General features: G+C 44.3%; 1 protein-coding gene across 1 annotated transcript in view; it reads left to right on the plus strand.

The window, feature by feature from the left end:
• Maml3 (mastermind-like 3 (Drosophila)) overlaps positions 1 to 6000 on the plus strand; it is a 386611-nt gene that overhangs the window by 317082 nt on the left and 63529 nt on the right. The gene's annotated exons all lie outside the window — the stretch shown is intronic.

Genomic DNA, 6000 nt, shown 5'->3' on the forward strand with positions numbered 1-6000 from the left:
CTGTGTTGGCACCAATCACAGCAGTCTTTTGTAAAAATAAAAGACTGCTGTGTTTCCACCAATTACAGGTCTCTGCTGGGCTATGGGGCGGGCAAGGGCTCCCCTTCTAGCCTGGGTGAAAATGTCTGCAGGGTGAGCAGCGTCATTTAGCGTTTACCTGGGCTTGTGATGGCAAAAGATCTGACACAAGATATTTGAAACAGTCACTGCTTGCACAGTGCCTTTTGGAGTCAGTTGTGCCTCAGTTTGCCACATAGTTTTCTGGGACAACCGTGGGTGTTCCCAGCTGGTGCTGGCCTGAGAGCAGTCTGGCTGGCCGCCTGGCTTGGGGGTGTCCCTTCCCTCACCGCAGCCAGGGCCTCAGGAAGGACTGATTAGGGGGTCAAAAGGAGGAGGAACACAGAGGCGCCATGCCTCCATGCCTCTGACCATACAAAATAATACTTATCAAAATGAGCTCCAGGAAATGGAGGGATTTTTTTCTTTGTCGTCGTTTTGTGTCTTCATTTTTGTCTTGTTTGTTCATTTATCTGTCTTTGGGGAGGGCGCAGAAATGGAAGGACAAAGGGTGAACAGATGCAGCGGTGGTACTCACTAGACACTGTTGAGACTGAACTGTACAACTTTTGGGTGGGGATGGGAGGGAAAAACTGGGAGAGAAAGAGAGAAGGGGTGATATTGTCCAAAAAGAAAGGTACTCATTACCTGACTTGCATAACTGTAATCCCTCTGTACATCACCTTTCTAATCACAATAAAAAATGAAAATTAAAAGATTTAGGGGTGAAATTCACAGGCCCCCCAACATCTTACCTTACTGAAAGGAAAAACAAACTTTCAGGGGTGGGGTGCTTGCCATTCCTCCTGCCAGCAATTCGGCAGTATTTAGCAGTGCTCTGACAACGGCTCACTCCTGCCCCCGGTCCCTGGGAGAGGTAGAACTCTCTCTCATCTGTCTCGCTTCCCTGTGGAGCAACATGTTCCCCCTTTCCCTGTGGCCCTGTGCTACTGGTCTTTGCTATATGGAGTCTGGCTGTGTATGGAAACAACGCCACAGTCCAAAGGAGAAGCTGTTTCACTAGGAAAACAAAAGGCAGCTGTCCGTTTAATCCCACGCTCCCTGATAACATTCCAGCAGACTTCTTTTTCTGGAGATGAAATAAGAACCCTGGCAGGCCCTCTCGACTGGCAACATAAATCATTTGTAGTAATTGCTCTGGGAGAGGAGAGTCTGCTCTGCTGAGCAGGAAGGGGAGTCGCAAGCCACTGTTCGCTTTCTCTCTCTCTCTCTCTCTCTCCCCCCCTCTCTCTCTCACTCACACACACACACACACAGAGCTCATCCACACGTACACACCTCTCTTCTCAGCACGCCTTGGGGGAGTTGCTCATGCTGAGGTGGGCTCTATAAGGCTTTTTAAGCATTATACAGAATTTCATAAACACCTTCTCTTTGTGGCGGAGTCGATTTAGATTCTTCTGGAGTTGAGATTGGGAGAGTTGACAGGAAGGGCGGGAGGAGCACAGAGATAAGAAGGGATGGGTTACGAGTTGGCTTTGTTAGGCTGGGTATTCTACGGGGTGTCACCAGCTTCCCTCCCCCTCCCCCACCCTGGCTTTTTGAGCAGGGCAATGTGATCATAAGGCCCCTCGTGCTGTGATCTGGGAGCCGCTGCGCAGGCTTGGCAGTTCTCTACAAACTGAATTCTCCAAGCCACGATGCTCTAATAGCCCTTCCCCTCTATGGCCAGTACTCATGGGTGACAATCGAATAACGGGGCTTAGAGGTGGCGTGGTGCCCGTGGCACAGGCCCGTAGCATGCACCCATCACCTGTCCACAGATGTACATTCATTGACAACATCAAGGGCAGCGGAGGTGTTGAGGGGTGGTCCCCTGGACACACACAGCTGTTTGAAGGATGACTGGACAGTGGAAGATGAGCACATGAATGGATAGATGGGTGGATGGAAGAGATGGGTGGGTGATGGGTGAGTTGAGTTCAGGGTTGTGCTAGGAACACAGGAAGGCTGTCAGTGATAACTACCTTCACCACATGCCCGTGCTACAGAGGACGTGGCGGGAGAGGCAGGGCTGGGTCTCAGTGTTTGGAGGGAGTGGACCCTCACCCTATTCCACCCCTTAGTTCTGATTCTGGAATCACCCGGCTGGCTGTACCACAGGGCTGCCATTGAACCAGAGGCTTCCCAGGCTTGAAGTCCTGGTGGTTGGTTTGTTGACTAAGAAAATGCATCCATCGTGAGCGCGTCACCATTGCTTCTGTACCCTACCCCTCCAGGGTCAGGAGGACCAGAACGGCAGCCTTTTGCATTTACGTCCCAACTTGACAGTGATTATCCAACAGAGGAAAACTGTAGTGCTGGGATAAACAAAAACCTGCTCTTCCTGGCGTACCCTAGGTGTGAAGCTAGGTGTGTTCCACACCCATCACATCTGCTTGGAAAGCACCCAGAGTTTGGGGGTGTCCTGTGCATCCTCAGTCCTGGGCATGCTGGGCTGGGCTGCCCTCCGCTCTGTCCCACCCGTCCTGGCTGTAAAGCCCAGCCTCCCTTGTTGCTGTGTACTGCACGTGCTGTCTGTGGTTTCGGTACTTGTGTGCTGTCTTGTCATAGTATATGTAGTTAAGCACCCTTGGCGCCAGTCTGTTACAGAGTGGCTTCCGGATGGTGAGACACGCGCATACCTCTGAACATATTCAGGATCAGGATTTCTCAGCTATGAACTGGTAAAAATGTTGCTTTTACTCCGCAAAGTCCTTTCAAGCTTCAATTCTGAAGTCACACGTACACCAGAATCCCCAATAGTGGTAACTTAAATTTGTAAGAGAGATTATAACAGTTGGCAAAGCAGCTTTTCATGTGGAAAGTCTTTCAGTCACTATTTTCAAGCTGAAAAAAAAAATACCAAAACGTAAAGAGATAGTGGCTCGTCTAGGACCAGAGAACAAATAAGAGTCAAAAGTAAGAACAAGCGCTTGTGAGGGGACAGCTGTTCACTCCATACCTTCCATGAGGGTATGTTGTCTCCTCAATCACTGAGAAAGTTAACAAATTGCTGCTTATGTGCTACAAGCATCCTTAAAAAATTCTTTATTTCATGGATGGTTTTAAAAGCAGAATACTGTTTTAAAGCTGTCTATGCTGGTCTCTTCTGTATCAATCACTTGGACACAACTCGTGCCATTCATTTTGTGTATGACTAATGGAATACCTTGATTTATGAAGCATTAAATAATGCATTTGGTTTTTCACTTATTGAGATTTTTTTCCTTTGTCGTTAAATGTTATTTATAAAGCATGGTTTTTAATCTCTATGTAATTTCATTTGGTATGGCTATACTGTAAATTCCTTAAAAATTTAATCAGTCCCTTCTTGTTTAACAGTTTAGCTGTTTACTTTTTTTTGCATACAAACGCCATTCTAAACAAATGTTTGGTAGAATTTCTGATGGTTTTTACTATGTAGACCCTTAGAAGAAGAATTGCTAAGCCAAAGCTATTAACAGCTCTGGAGGATCTTTCACATTTATATAGCTGGTTTCCAGAACAATCTGGTCAGTTTACACCACCATAGGCTGTAAAGACCTATGACCTTTTTGTATTTGCAATGTAATAGCAAAAAACTACTTATATTTACATATATGTGTGTATTTATGGATGTTCTATATGTGAGTATAACATATATGTATATATAACCAAATAAACACATGGTTTATATGTGGTGGTATATGCATATACATACACATACACACACACACACACACACACATACCTGGATACATATATACTCATATATCCAAATATACTTGGTGCTAGGAATTAATTTCAAAGCCTCCCGCAGGCCAGGGACCCATTATACCACTGAGCTACCTTCCTAGCCCATATTTTCACACTTTAATTTACATTTGCAAAATCATTAGTGAGATCGATCATTTGTTAAGAATTATTGGCAAGCAGGGTATGGTGGTGCATACCTGTAATCCCTGAACTCAAATGGCTGTGGGAAAAGGATCATGAGTTCAAGGCCAGCCTGAGCTGAAAAGAGAAACATCACTGGCTAAATCTATTCGTGCCTTTTGCATAAGTTTAAGAACAGGATATCTGTTTTTTATTTTTAAAGACTTACATATCATAAATGTGTAATTTTCTAGACACTTTCTTAGTCTTTTATCTGTTTCTTAGTGTTTTAAATTTTTTGTGCTTTTTTAATCTTTGTGGAATGAAAGCTATTGACTTTATTTATAACTTCTACATATTTTATATTGACAAAGTTTCTCTATATCAAAAATCATTAAATATTGACTTCTTAAACATTTATTTGTAGGAGTTCATGTGTCACAGGTAATTAGATGACTTCTATACACTTGTGACATACCTAACTTTAAACACTCGGAGTCTCTTCTTTCCCCATATTTTCAACAGGTAAAGGTAGCTCCGGCTGTTGCTCCTCCGTGAGCTCTGGCTGTCCACTTTGGGAGTGTCTTTGTACTTCACACTGCTCTCTGCCTTCCATAACACCTCCTCCTCGCTAATGTGTCCGGAATGGCTACGGAGACATTTCATTAAGTTTCTATGAATCCCTCTGGGGTGCTGATTTGAATTCTATGAAATATACAGAATAATTTGGATGAACTTACAGCTTTACTGTCTTGTGTTTTTTCCCTCCAGAAAGGACATACTATCTCCATTCATTCATCTTTTTTTTTATGATGATGATGATTTTCTAATTTCCTTCCTATATCTCCTATTCATTTCATATTAAGGTTATTCTTGGATAACATGAGTGTTTAATTATTTCTGTTTCTGAAAATTATTGTAAAGTAGCATTTTTTTTCAAAGGAGGGTCTGGATGAGCTAAATTGGGGTTAGACTTTGTGAGAATCCAACAGAACCTGACAAGGTAGAAGTCATTAGTAATTAAATCATCTTCATCTGAAAGCTAATTGAATTAAATTAACTCATTATAAGGTATTATTTCTCAGACGAGAACTGCCCAACTGTTACTCGTGTTTCCATCAGTTAACAACTCTAATAATATAATAATATACCACCTTTAGTCATTGATTGAGAACTAAGTGAGCATCAAGCCTACAATAAGTCCTCTCCCTCCCTCTCTTTCTCTCTCTCTGGCAGTACTGGAATTTGAACTCAGGGTATCATGCTCACTCAGTTTGCCTGCTTAGCTGCTTTTTTCGAGCCATGCCTCCCCCCCAGGTTTTTGCTAGCTCTTTTAGATATGAACTTTAGCAGACTTTCCCTCCTGGACTGGCCTCAAACTTCCCCTCCAGATCTCAGCTAATGAGTCATTGGGATTACAGTCACAAGACACCAACATCTGGCATAACTTCTTTTTAATCAGTTGTCATTTGTCATTACCAAGTAGTGATACTTTAATACATTACTTGCAGAGAGAGGGTGGTTCTGTGTGTCTGTGTGAGTTGGAGACAAGAGTCTCATGATGGAGCCTAGGCTGGCCTTGAACTTGGGATCCTCTTGCCTCGGCTTCCTAAATGTTGGGATTACAGGAGCACACTGCCATACCCAGCTACAAAGAGGATGTATAATCAGTAGGCACAGTGGTACATGCCTGTAGTCCTAGGTTCATGGGAGACTGAGGCAGGAAGATGACCTGAGGCCTAGGAATCAGAGACAAGCCTGGAGAACAAAGCCAGATCCCACTGAGAGGTGGAGGGGGGGGGGCGGGGAGGGAGGGAAGGAAGGAAGGCTGACTATAGAATTTTTAAAATGTAAACAGACCTTAAAAAATCAACCAGCCCAAACCACCCCATCTCACTGGGATCCGTGAATCCCCTAATGTTCCAGTAAACGTTTTTCTGAGGAGAGCGTGGGTGACTGAACCCCTGAAATCACTTTTTTTTTGAGGGGTCCGGTCGTGGGGCCTGAACTCTGGGCCTGGGCACTGTCCCTCAGCTCTTCAGCTCAAGGCTAGCGCTCTACCACTTGAGCCACAGTGCCACTTCC

The sequence above is a fragment of the Dipodomys ordii genome, unplaced genomic scaffold (assembly GCF_000151885.1).
Source record: "Dipodomys ordii isolate 6190 unplaced genomic scaffold, Dord_2.0 Scaffold119, whole genome shotgun sequence".
NCBI lineage: Eukaryota > Metazoa > Chordata > Mammalia > Rodentia > Heteromyidae > Dipodomys > Dipodomys ordii.